Source organism: Cupressus sempervirens, chromosome 7 (genome assembly GCF_028749045.1).
Source record: "Cupressus sempervirens isolate cs-2001-9-10 chromosome 7, ASM2874904v1, whole genome shotgun sequence".
Lineage (NCBI taxonomy): Eukaryota > Viridiplantae > Streptophyta > Pinopsida > Cupressales > Cupressaceae > Cupressus > Cupressus sempervirens.
In genome coordinates this window covers 848,753,748-848,769,056 of record NC_143124.1, presented here as the reverse complement: position 1 = coordinate 848,769,056, position 15,309 = coordinate 848,753,748, and positions in this window count along the sequence as shown.

Below are 15,309 nucleotides of genomic sequence, written 5' to 3'. Positions count from 1 at the left end.
ACGGGTCCCTTCGAAAAGGAAATTGTGTATCAGTCGATGGGTCCCTTCGGTAGAAATTGTGTATTAGCCGACGGGTCCCTTTGGAAAGGAAATTGTGTATCAGCCGACGGGTCCCTTCAGAAAGGAAATTGTGTATCAGCCGACGGGTCCCTTCGGAAAGGTTTTTATGTAACGACATGTATGTGGCCAACGGACTCCTTTGGGAAAGTTCTTCGAAAAGTATTTATAACCCCTTCGGGAAGCATTGTATTCATCTTATCATCAGATATTATCATCGAAGTATAATGTACTGTGGGCATATGCGAATAATAATAAGAGTTCTGCTATTTGCTGTTCATGTTCGTATTCATTGTCTGTTTATTAATTAACCTATGCGGTAAACAATAATACATAGATTAGATTTTCGTTACCTCTAGGAGTCTTCGCAACCCAGTGGTAGAGGTTATTCTTATAGAATAGATTAAAATTAAATATAAGTTATAGAATAGGAATCATCTACTTTTGAAAAGTCTTTGCACTCCAATGGTAGTGATTTACTCTTTGTAGTGTAGAAAAATGGGATTTTTAGATCCAAGTCGGTACACTTTCAATCAACCTTTGAGTTGGTGTTTGGTATTGGTATCACTATTTTCAATTCCTAGATAGAAGTGTAGTTTAATGGTTCTTCATTGCCCATTACTTGCTCTGTGAGTAAGTGGATTCTTACCTGAAACAAGAAGAAATAATATTAGTAACACTCTTCAAGGTACCTTTGACTTCTTGCTTACCTCGAGTTGATCCATGGAACGGTGAGAAAGGGGAGCCTTCCCTTTAAGGTAGGGGAGACTTTATTTCGTATGTTGTGGCTTATCATCCTATTTTGCGATTGCATTTGCACAAACTATCGGTTGCAAAATCTCCACCTAATAGAAATAATTATAAGTTGTTTTAACACTCAACAATATGCAAATATAATATAGTTGCATTGGAAGATAACCCGATTGGGTTTTCTAAGGTAGGAAAACATTTTTGTGGCTTTCTCATTTGTGTAATGTGCCCTATTGGGAATTCATTTAATTTATTCTAGATTACTCAAATTATTCAATCCTAAATTGAATGATAAGAAAGAGGAGTGATTTTCATAAATATATGATACAAGTAGGGGTCGTCCATTCGTATTAAGTAATTTTTAACATGTGGCTAGGCTTGATCCAATATTACTTTCTTGTAAGGAGAGACAAGATCTGACAATCTAAGGTGCTTAGAGACCACCTGAGAGATTCCCTCAAAGTAACCTATTTTGGGACTATACCCATAAGGTGCTCAGGGTTGCTGATGCCTACCCTTTATTGGGAATTATCCTTTTGTGATTTAGACCGCCATAACTTTAATTGCTTTGACCTTTCCTTCTTTATTTAAGACCATAACAAGATCTTTTATATATATATATATATATATATATGACACCCTCCAAAGGTTCCTTATTATTACTAGGATTCATATTTATCCTTCTATAAATTAGTATGCACTCATAGATGTGTTTCATTTGTTTGCTGGCGCATAATACTTCTCAATATTGTAAATTATGCATTTCCTTTCTAATCTCTTCCCTATAAAGAGTAATACACACACCCACACACCCACACACACCCATACACCCACACACCCACACGCACACACACACACACGTGCACATGCGCATGCACGCACACACGCATGCGCGCACACACACACACACACACACACACACACACACACACTCTTACTCTGACACACACTCTCACTCTCACACACACTCTCACTCTCACTCTTACACACACACACACTCACTCATACACTCTCACACACACTCACATGCACATGCACACGCACACACACACACACACATGCACACACACACACACTCTCACACTCACACACACACACACACACACACACACACACACACACACACACACACACACACACACGATTTCACTATTATATGCTTTTAATATAATATACATGATTTCACTATTATATACTTGTGATATGATATACTTGATTTTGATTAATTATTATTACAGATTCATCTCTCTTTTTATATATCCCATCTATTCTGGCAATCGAACTTGTTGCCAGATGTTGAATACAATTTAATTAATCTGTCAACATTTTGTAGTTTCTTCTATATATTATCTCTTTTCCTATCTCCTATCTTCTTATTAGTACCTTTTATCTGCTGCCTTATATGTTCTATCCAATGCCCTTTCCCTTGATGCATTTTATCATTATGTTCTTATTGGCATGATAGTTGCTTTGGTTTTTATAATTTCTATGTTTCCTTTTATCCACCCATATTAGCAATTATTCCAATCAGGTTGTACGAATCTCTGTCATATTCTATGTTGGGAATGAGTACATGTTTACAAATGAAAGGACACAAAATGTACCTGTGTCATATTGTATGTTGGGATTGAATACTATAGACCTTATGTCTTCACTTATTTCTATGATGCCTATTCCCAATATATATAAGGTTGTTTTCTTTTTGGTCTTACTAGTCTTCAACTACTGACTTAATATGATCCTCTAACTTTCCACCATCCCCCTATTCTATTTCCCTGACATCTCTTATACCAGACTTGTGCTTGGGTCATGATGTGACTTCAAGGTTGGATGTTTGCATGAACCAACACAACTCTTCCTATGCTACATTCTGTTGATTGGGAAGTCACAGTAATATTTTGATTGATATTATTAGTAAGGGTTGCATCATGAATTGGGATATTAATATTATATTTATATATTAACATTATATTAATATTAATAATATATTGATTGATCAAAAAAATGTTAATGCTATATTGATTAATTATTAATATTATATTAATATTAATATTAATAATTATTAATATTATATTAATATTAATATTAATAATTATTAATATAGATTATCATTATATTTGAATTAATAGTAATGATTAATATTATATTGATTAATTATCAATTATTGATTTGATTGGTACGATAGTGATCAAAATAAAGGGTAAGCAAGAAGTTGAGAGATTTGTAAAGGGTGTTACTAATATTTTGTTAGATTACTGAAAGGGTGGGGGTGAATCAGTTGTATCCAGTTATCTCACAAGTCTTAAAAACAATTCAACACCAATTTAACTTTAGAAACTTTCAAATCAAAAGATTAATAACCATAGTCAACATTTCAACTTTCACTTATAAACATTTTCCCTCAAATTGTTATCTAATTGTTTATGACTATACCAAATATCTGAGTATTCATTTAGCTTTTACTAAGTTGTAGCATGAAACATAACGTGTAATAAACTTAGCAACACATAAGCATTCACACATTTTGACACAAAATTTTAATGTGGAAACCCTATAAAGGGAAAAACCACATGTGACTGACAACCCAAATAATTGCACTTTTCTAAAGCGAGCTTTGCTAGGAGCCAACCTTGTTAAAGGTTTACATAAACATTTTTAGTGTGATCCGGTTAGAGGATTTTTACCAAAGCTCATCTAGACCTTATCACTCCTTGACATTTTTAAAGAATGGTCTACTCTAAAGGACTTACAAACATCACTAATGGATGCTACCATATATGATTTAATAGGTTTATTTAGTCCACTTGGTTAAGAGGTTTTCTCTGCTATTATGAAAACAAAGTAACAATCAAATGATTTGTTAAGTTTAGCACTACCTTGCTTGTTCAGATCTTTGTTTCGCTCGGTTTCTTTCTTCTAATCTTTGTTTGGTTGATTAACACACTTTCACTCCACTTTAGCATTTCTCTTGGTTGATCGTCATTATGCAGCTCATTCAGTGCACCTTTCACCTTCTTCTACCTTCTTTACTTCACATAATCAACAACAATTATCAGCAAACCAACAACCAAAAATAATCACAATCTTCTGCTTAAGTTGTATACTCATGTCTTCCAACATCATCTAGATTTTGCCACTTAATAACATCTGTAGATCTTTATTTGGTTCAGGTTCAATGGATCTAGTCACTCGATCAATACTAATTCATCTCAAAGTTTGTGCTCACTCTAAAAATAGAAAATATTCTCCATATGATCATCTTTGAATTATTCTAGCAGTTGATTTCATAACAAAGGTCATCCTTATCCTTTATGCTTCTCAAACATTCTTAATTTTTATCATTTGTAGGCCTTAGATCTCATCTTTTCATTTGTTCATCGCTTGATGAACATTACCACTTCACTCAGGCCATACTACACTCAGTTAACATTGAACTCCAACTTTACTTTGCCAAGTGCTCGGGTATAACTATAGTAGCTCCGGGAATACTGCATTCCATTTTTCACCAACTCACTAGTTATGAACTTGATCACAACATAACATGATTGCAAAACAATCAAATGAACATTATACTATCATAGTCCAATTCATTCAAGTACCCATTGAATACCAATACTTATCAACTCTATCATCACCATACTTTTTTCAAATCTTCTTCATCAATCAAATGATATGGCACTATACCGAATTAGCATAATGTCTAACCAACTAAGACTTGACATCACTGGCAACGTAACAACTGATATGACTATTTTACATACAATATCAACATGATCAGTTGGGGCTAACAATCTCCCCCTTTAGCATTGATGATAACACATAACATAAGATTTTACATTAGAAAATATTACACATAAGAGAATCAAATGTATGCATTGACAATAATATAACTTTTCAGCTCTTTGACATCATTCAGATTCTTTGCAACAAATTCAACATTACAATTACTATATCTTGAACATCTTCTTCTTTAACAAATTCTCCCCCTTTGAGTATACTCCTCTTTGTTCAACATCTCCATATGTTTTCTCATAGATTATCTCCTTTTCAATTCTTCTCCCCATTTTCTTCTTACAAATTCTCTAATCCTTTTCAGTTCTTCTCTCCTTTTGATAGCAATGCCAAAGGCAAAGATAAGTTTCAATGTGAAACTTATACAACTTTGTAGTTATACCTTGTACCTTGCATGTACTTATCACTTCAGTTTTATTACAATCACTTTCACAACTTCAAAAATTAGTTTCTAAAGTGTGAACACTTGCATCAAATCTTAAAAGATATACCAGGTCATCCATGAATTGATGCAACATGCATCATTACTTAATGGAGTTTTGTTAGGGGTAGGACGCCTACTTTACCTCTTAGGCAATGACTTGGTGAATATGTTAGCAATTTGTTCTTTAGATTTCACATATTCAAGCCTTGCTTCTCTTGTACTTTCTCCCTCAAGTAAAGATACTTGATGGATATGTGTTTGGTTTGTGCATATATAATTGGATTCTTTGATATATTTATTGTACTAGTATTATTACAGTATATAGTAATAGGCTCATTAGCCTTTTCTTGCATTACTTCCAACATTTTCTTGATCCAAACAATATTAGAACAATTAATTGCATCAACAACATACTCATCTTGAGATGCAGATTGTGATATGCAACTTTATTTCTTGCTCAACCATGTAATCAATTTTTCTTTTAAGAAGAAAACTCAACCACTTGTACTCTTTCTGTCATCCACATTACTAGCCCAATCTGCATTAGTATAGACTCTAAGTTCAAAATCACCATCTTGTTTATGCCATGGTCCATTGTCTTCTATCCCTTTCATACATCTAAATATCCTTTTAACAACAATCTGTGTATTTCCTTAGGATTAGAAGAAAACATTGCAACAATTCCAACTGCATGAGCAATATCTGGCCTACTATGCACAACATACTGTAATTGTAACACCCTACTCAGGAGCCCAAAAGAATAAATCTAATATGTTATAAAGTTTACAAAACTATTTAAAAAAAAAGTTTAAACAACATCAAAGTAATAATGCGGAAGTAATATACACATACGCAACATTTACACATGCAATTACAATAAAAATTTCATTCCTGAAGAGTTCCTTCACGTTGAGTTACGTTTAAATTTTTTTTATTAATAAGTTTAAGTCTCAATTATAATGTCCATAATCATAAAATGAATAAACACATATATAATCTCATATACACATACATAAAATAACTGATATGATAGAGTACATTCAGATAACATCATTCACATGTCGTAGGGTATGCAATAATAAATACAAGTACATCAATATACAATAGAATATCCTATAGGATCTCAACACACATAATACATAGATACATACAATGGATAGAAGTCTCCAAGATAAGAATAATAATGATAATGATACAACTTTATCAACAAGCATCCAACATTTGTCAATTTGAGGGGGACCCAAATGGTAAGAAGACACTACCTCCTGACCACGTGATCACCTAATCAAGCTCCCACTCCCACTATGCATGAGTGATAATGTACAATCGACACACAAATAATCAAATCATAAAACAATCCTAGGTAAAGAATCTTGATAGAAAAATTTATCTTAAGAGTAGCACAGACTATTGATAAAGAAAATATAACCAAAGTCGAAAAGGCACTAATCAAACCAACATCACATACCAAAATCAACAATAGATACCAAATACAAATCAAATATCAAAACGAAAAAGTTACAACCACCTCCAAATCAATGGCAAGTAGCACAAGCACAATAACTAACAGATAACAACTGCCATAAATAAAAGTAAACCACCAATTACTAACTTCAACAATAAAAACACCACCAATGAATAACTAACATTCATTAATAAAAGTTAATTGTCAATGATAATTGACATCCAATCAATAAATAATAGCTCACAATAAATACACCATCAAAAGTAATATCCAACAAGTACACCATAAAAAAATACATGACCAGAAGAAAATATAAAGAAAATATGAAGGAGACTTATGATACATATTATAGAGAGTCATCACATGAGCCAACTCTAAGATTACCCTAGCAGTCTCTTAGGACCCTGACTCCCTAGTGACTCTATGTGGAACCATAATACCCTCTTATGAAGACGAGGAAGCTAGTGATACCTCTCAAGGTATCATCTCATTCTTATCCTTAGCCTATACAAGCACTCAAGACATGGATGAGAAAAAATCTCTAACTTAGTTTTTAAATTTATCTCAAGGCATTGGCGAAGAAAGTATTTTAATTACTATGTTATCACTTGTTACAGAACTTATAATGAGCTACACTGACAACCACTTTGGGCTTCGACCCCCATTATAAACCACTCCTATAGACATGCACCTAGACCACCTTCCCAAAACTCATAAACCAAAATTGTCTCCCATACCACAAAAGTAATATTGATCGAATTCGGTTCCTAATAACATTAGTTCTCAAAACTCAAGTTCTCATAAATGCTCATCAACATAAATCTCAATTTAAATCATAAAGTACATCATGAGATCCAGTCAAATAATCATAAAAGAAATCTCAAAAATGTTTTTGGTGCACATTCTAACTTGACCAACTAAACAACCCACAAAGAAAAATCATCACAAAAACAAACTTCACAAGACTATGAATAGAATATTTAAAAACACGTAGTTTTCAACAATATGATTTTATTCCATCATTTTCTCTTGTTTAGTTTTAGCTATAAAGATGTGTTTAAAAATAAAATAAGAATATATATATATTAATATAAATTGTTATGCTAATATATTTATTTAAATCAATAAGTATTTGGATGTCAAATCTCTTTATGCATATAAAATATCATACCATGTTATTAATTTAAATAATCTTAAATCGTGAATGATTTAATTAATAACATAAATGTCTATTACTAGATTAAATATTAATATCAATTTCATTTCTAAAATACTAATTTGACTTCTGTTTAAGTCCAATATTAATACCTACTTTTCCTTTAACCCATGATGCAACTAGAGATAACTCAAATTTAAAATTATAATTTTAACTTAGTTATTTACAATTTCTCTCATAATATTAAATATTATTAATTAGATCATTATATAGTGAACTCCACTATAACTTTTCTTAAAATATAACTAAATCACAATTATATATTTATTATTTGTAACTCCACTTGCATTAATGAATAAATAATAAGTTATATTCCACTAAGAGTTTTAAAAGTAATTGATATTAAAAATCCACTTATAAGAAAATAAATAATATTTATTTATTTAATTTTAAAAATAAATAAATAATATTTTTTTAAATTTAATATTTAAAATCTTCTTTAATTTTTTTTTTCAAAATTAATGATTAATAATTTTTTTATTTTTAATAAATAAATTTGAAAATTAAATTAATTTTTATAAAAACAAACAAACATACAATTAGTATTCTCGCATGCCTGTGATCTCTTAAATCATGCAACCATACTATACTTAGTTTTCTATCTTTAGTATATTTATTTTTATATGCATGCATAAGTTTAGTTACAACATGCTTTCATCTCAATTAATCTTTTGCTTTTCTAATAAAATTTGCAACCAAATTATTTTACATATAAGAAGGGTATTTAGCTTTATTTAGAAAATTCATGATAATCATATGGTTCTAATGATAAAGAGAAAGTTGAAACCTTAGCTATTCAATTTGTTGTTTTCTTCCAATTTTTTTAGAAAGGATTTTAAAATAACACAATCATACTCATTTTCTATATTTTTTGATAATTTTACTCAATCAAGTTTTCTTGATTAATAAGTTTTACATTTTTCAAAATCTACAACATAATTCTTTATCTAAAAAATCAACACAATAAATTAATAAGCATTATGCAAGTACCTAGGAAGGCACGAAGTAGACAGACTCAATAAAATTCTATAATGGGTTTTCAAACCCTACCTCAAAACCATAGCCAAAATCTGAGACAATTTGTGAATGCATGCAAATTCAAATCCTCTGAAACTTTCAACAATTCTTTTGATTCAATTTTGAATTTTACTCCCCAAACCTTGTGTGCAGAAATGAGCTCGAATATCTTAATAAAGAGTTTAACTCTACCTAAGATTTCCAATTTTCGAACATGCAAAAACCTTTCCTTAAAATATACTTTTATCATTTAATCCTTTCATGCACACAAAGAACTTTTTAATTGAAATATTCTTTTAGTTACTTTTCCTTCACTTTATTATTCATCTCAAGAACTATTTAAAGCATAGTTTATTATTTAAAATAATAATACTTAAAGCTCATTATTTAGATTCAACTCTAATTTAATTATTATTAATTAAATATTTATGATAAAGCAATATTAAATCTTTAATCTTTTAATATTATAATTCTCTTTTTATCCAACTTCTTAAATTAGACTTTTAAATTCCATTTTAAATTAAAACATATATTTAATTATTTTCTAATTAATTAAATATTATCATATTCTAATTTCTCTTTAACCAATTTTCTAAATTAGACTTCTAAATTAAGTCTTTTAAATTAAATCACATATTTAATTAGTTTTTAATTAATTAATTAAATATATATATATATAATAATAATAATAATAATAATAATAATATTTATTAATTCTCAATATTATATAATTAACTCAAATATTATAATTGAATTATTTACCAAATAAATCACATAGTCAAATCCACAAAAAAATAACATTACCAAAACTGACCAAAAGCTCAAAAGTAATCAATATAGACAAAGATAAATTGATGGATTTAAAAAGGGTTGAAAGTCAAATACACATCCTCCTTTCCAGGATAGGTAATTAGGTTATGGCTTAGATTGGACCTGAACATTATCTCTCCATTATTACCATTGAGTTATTGCGATAGGGCACCCTCATTTGATAATTCAGGGAAGTCGTGCCCAATATGTACAAATCTGTATAAAATATGAGCATGTACATGTGCACACACACACACACACACACAGAGAGACAAGCTAAGAAGACAATGGTAGGGAGTGGTATATCATGTAGATCCCAACTAACAGGTGATTACAATTTCTTCTCTCAAGCATATTAGACACATCAAACATAAATGTAAAATAGACACACACACACCACACACATGCAAGTGTGTGTGTGTGTGTGTGTGTGTGTGTAAGAGCTAAGAAGACAATGGTAGAGAGTGGTGTATCATATAGATTTTGGCTAGCAGATAACTACGACTCCCTCCCTCAAGCATATCAAACACGTCACACATAAATGTAAAATAGACACACACACACCATACACATGCAAGTATGGGGTAAGTATAATTTTAAATCCTTAATATAAATAACATCATATTCTAACATGAATATATTATTATTGCGATAACATACTAAACATCTTTCTAAGATACACCATATGACATGACCATAAAAGTAATTTCATTAACTAACTAAGAGAAATTAAAACACCATCACTACCAATAGAAAATTGTTATAACCTGACGTAATCAATTACACAAGATATCAAAGTATTGCATTCCAAATATCAAATAAGAGCTAACACATATATAGAAGAGTCATATAGAATTTTAACAATTATGTCTACAATGATAGCAAAGGGGGGGTATTACAATAATTTTCCAATCACATTCTTGTCAGCTTGATACTAGTGTCCATCTATTATTTTTCTCAATCTAATCAATCTCTTCATTCATAGCATTTATCCAATCTTTATTATCAAGTGTAGCCTTCACAATTCTTGGTTCAAAATCAAAACTAAACATGCACTGTCCTTCTACTTACTTCTTGTCATAACTCCAACACTTTTATCTCCAATGATTTGTTCAGGTAAATGGTTCCTTCTCACATATTTTGCTAGCACAGGTTCAGATATTTGATTACCAACATTATCTTCACTTGATTAGGGCTTAGCATCCTTCTCGGATTGTTTTGTCTATAACTTGGGTATTGCACGCTAACATTCGGTGGCTCTTTGTTTTTGTTTGGTCATTATGCTAGGAACATCTTCATTTACATACACTTGTTGTAATCATATGTTCATTTTTTCTTTCCTCATCTTTCTTATCTACAAACTCATCAATTTTTACATTTGCACTTTCAATTATTATGTTAGTATTTTTGTTCAAACATTTATAAGCTTTTCTTTTAGAAGAATAACCAAGGAAAATACCTTCATCTCCTTTAGAATGAATATTTTCATCCCTTGTATCCTTATGAATGTAATATCTATTTCCAAATATATTGAAATAACTCACATTAGGTGTATGACCATACCAAAGTTCATAAGGTGTCTTGTTTGTTCCTTTCTTTAGTTGAACTTGGTTGAGAGTATAAACTGCAATACTAGCCACTTCTCTCTAGAATATTTCAGCAATCCCTTTTTCAATCACTAGTGTCCTTGAATAATCAACAATAGACTTGTTTTCCCTTTCAACAACTCCATTTTGTTGTGGTGTCCTTGGGGAAAATAGTTGTCTCTTAATTTCATTCTTAGCACAAAAGTTAGTGAATTCAACAGACATAAACTCACCACCTTTATCAGATCTTAAACATTCAATTGTTTACTAGTCTCTTTTTCAACTCTATATTTGTACCATTTAAGCATATCAAAAACATGTGACTTAGCCTTCATGAATATGATAATCATCATCCTAGAATAATCATCAACAAACAGTCTGAAATATCTGTCACCATAATAACTGCCCATTCTCATTGGTCCACACAAATTAGTATGCACAAGTTCCAAAATATCATTAGAAGTACATGTCTTGCTTGAAAAACTTGACTTAGTCATCTTACTGAATTGACATTGTTTGCACATTGCATTCTCTCAGGTTCAAGTAGATTTGGTACACCTCTTACTCTTTTCTTTCTACCAACCTTGATTATATTCTCAAAATTAACATAACATAACCTTTTGTGTCACAACCATACTTCTTCAACTTTAGCAAACAAACACGTATTAACTATAGGATCTAGGTAGAATATATTTACCTCTTATTTTTTGTCAAGTGTCGATCAAATTTCCATCACCATCATCATAAATTTTCAATTTCTTGTTATGAAATTCAAGCTTATGATCTATGTTATTAAATTGAGCAACACTCAACAAATTATACTTTATTCCTTGCACCCAATATGCATCATCACATCTTATTTTATTATTAACCATCAATGATCCTCTACCTTTCACTAAACATGGAACATCATTCCCTAGCTTAACATTTCCACCATCACATTCTTAAAATTTATGAAACTTACAAAGATCTCCAGTCATATGATGTTAGCATCCACTATTAATGATTAAAGTATCATTCTTACTAACATGTGAAATAAGGGCTTTTCCTTCATCATACCTTTCCTTATTAGGATCTTCTTTAATAACAACATACACAACTTCAACTCCATCTTTCTCATCTTTAGTATTTGACTCGACGTACTCTTCCTCAACAATGTAGCATGACTTCTTCCTTTTGTCTTTGTAATCCTTGTAATCTCTGTTCTTTTTGAATTACTATTCTAATAATTTATGTCTTTCTTTTCATCCTTGTATTTGTTAGGACATCTACCAACAAAGTGAGCAATCTTATTACATTTGAAACATATCAAAGGTAATTTACCTTTTCCTCTTGATAACCTCCTTGCAAGCAATGCTTCAATATCATCCATATCATCTTCAGATTTAGACTCACTTTTATTCTTGCTACTCTTCTCTTTCTTTGAACTACCAATGGTTAGTGAAAATTTGAAAACATTTCCAATTGTAGGTAAACTATTATCAAAATTATTTAATCAAAATATAGTCAATTGACCAACTAGGCCTTCAAGTGTAAGAGCGTTACCAAGCATAGGTCTAACTTCTAGAATTGCATAAACTTTAATAGCATAAATAGGTAAGAGAGTTTTGAGAACTTTACTTACAACTTCAGTATCATTGATAACTCATCCAACAACTTTGATTGCACTAACAACTTCTATAATTTGGTTCACATACTACACACCATTTTCTCATTTCATTCTCATGTCATCATACTTGCCTCTTAGACTTTCTGATTTAGCTCTCAATACATTCCCATCTTCACCATGCACAAGTGCCAACTTGTCTCACATCTCTTTAGAATTATTATGGTTCTTGATATCATCAAATTTCAAATCATTCAAGATAGTTGCAATCTCAACTTTCTCTTTTATAGTTCATTTCATCTACTGTAATAGGACCAATAGGAGGAACATATGCATTTTCTAGCCAATTTAGAGCATTGTCTCCAACTTTAGATAAATGTAGCCTCATCTTGTTTTATCATGAGGATAAATTCTCCTTATTTTTACTGAGTTGCAATGTGAAACATAAATCATGTAATAAAATTAGCAATACATAGGTATTCACACATTTTGACACATAATTTTAATGTGGAAACCCTACAAAGGGAAAAATTAGTTGGGACTAGAAACCCAAATAATTTCACTCTTTTAAAGTCAAATCTATTAGGATTCAACCTTGTTAAAGGTATACATGCACATTTTTAGTGTGACCTGGTTAGAGGATCTTAACCAAAGATCATCTAGACCTTGTGACTCCTTAATATTTCTAAAGAGTGACATGTTCTAAAGGACTTGATGCTACCATATAAGATTTCATAGACTTGTTAGGTCCACTCAGTTAAGAGATATTATTTATTACAATGAGACAACAAAGTAACAATCAAATGATCTATTAGGTTTAGCACTACTTTTCTTGTTCATATCTCTGTTTCACTCAGTTTCTTCCTTTTGATGTCTGTCTAGCTAATTCACGCACTTTCACTCCACTTTAGCACCTCTCTTGCTTGATCTTCACTATGTAGCTTGATCATTTTACCTTTCACCTTCTTTTACCTTATTTACTTTGCACAATCAACAAACTAGCAATAAAAAATAGTGTTGGATCATCTCCTTAAATAGTAAACTCCTATCTTTCAGCATCGTCCAAATTTTGCCTCTTAATTACATCTGTAGATCTTCATTTTGGTTTAGGTTCAATGTATCTAGTCATTTAGTCAGTACTAGTTAATCTAAAAGTTTGTGCTCACTCAAAAAATATAAAATCTTCTTCATTGGATTATCTTTGAATTATTCCAATAGTTGATCTCATAAAAAACTTCATTCTTATCATTTATGCTTCTTGATCTTATCTTCCCATTTTTTCATTACTCAATGAACATTACCACTTCACTTAGAAAATACTACACTTGAACACTAAGATTACTCAGTTAACATTGAGCTCCAACTTTACTTTTCTAGGTGCTCACTTATAACTGTAGTAGCTCAGACAATACTGCATTCCTTCTTTCATTGACTTACTAGTTATGAACATAATCAAAACATAACATGATTGCAAAACAATCAAACCAACATTATACTTTCGTAATCCAATTCATTCATGTACCCATTGAATACCAATACTTATAAGCTCTGTCATCACCATACTTTCTTAAAATCCTCATCATCAATCAAATGATATGACACTCTATTGAATTAGCATAATGTCTGACTAACTAAGGCTTGACATGAATGATGACATCTCAACTGATATGACTATGTTTTATACAATATCAACATTAGCAGTTAGGGCCAACATATTTTTTCCTCTTAAATTTCAAGAAAGAATTTACTTACCCATGTAGCAAGTAATGGACAAGATAAAATATCCAACTACACTACTATCTAATAGATAGAAATGGTGATACCAATACCAAATACCAAATCAAATGCTAGTTGAAAGTGTACTAGTTTGGATCTAAGTCCTATTTTAACCTATTCTATAAGAATGACCTCTACTATTGGGGCACAAAGACTTCTAGAAGTAGTGAACTCTAACTATTTTTGTGAATTAAGAAGGCAATACAAGCTATTGTCAAAGCTTATAGTCCACATATCACCACAATCACTCCCAGCTAACACTTTGACTTCAATTTATTCTTAACTCGTTACTCTCTATTATTAAACATATAATAGCACCATGAATCAAAGATAATAAATGTAAACTATAATCAAAGCTTCCAATTTACACTATCACAATTGCACTCAATCAAAGTTTTAGCCAAAATTGTTTCTTTTTCACTTTTCCTCAAAATAGTACTACACAATCAAAGTTATGCTTGCACAATTTTATTAGAGCTTTCTTGCATACAATAAAATATATTTTTTACAATGAGAGGAACACTCCTTATATAGGGAAAGTGAGTGAGATAAAGAAGGAGAAAAAGGTGGGAGGAACTCAACCACCTTGATTTAGTTAAACTAGGTGAGAAGAATTATTGGATTACATTCATGAGGACATACAATTGAATTACATGAAATTCATCTTCTACAACTACAACAATATGAAGAAAAGTTAGAACTGTTGAATCAATACTATAGATTGTCAACAAAAGCCTTTGTACTTGGTGTTGAAAATGTTGATGATTACTAGATTGGAAGTCTACATATTCTGCACTACTGCACTCCCTT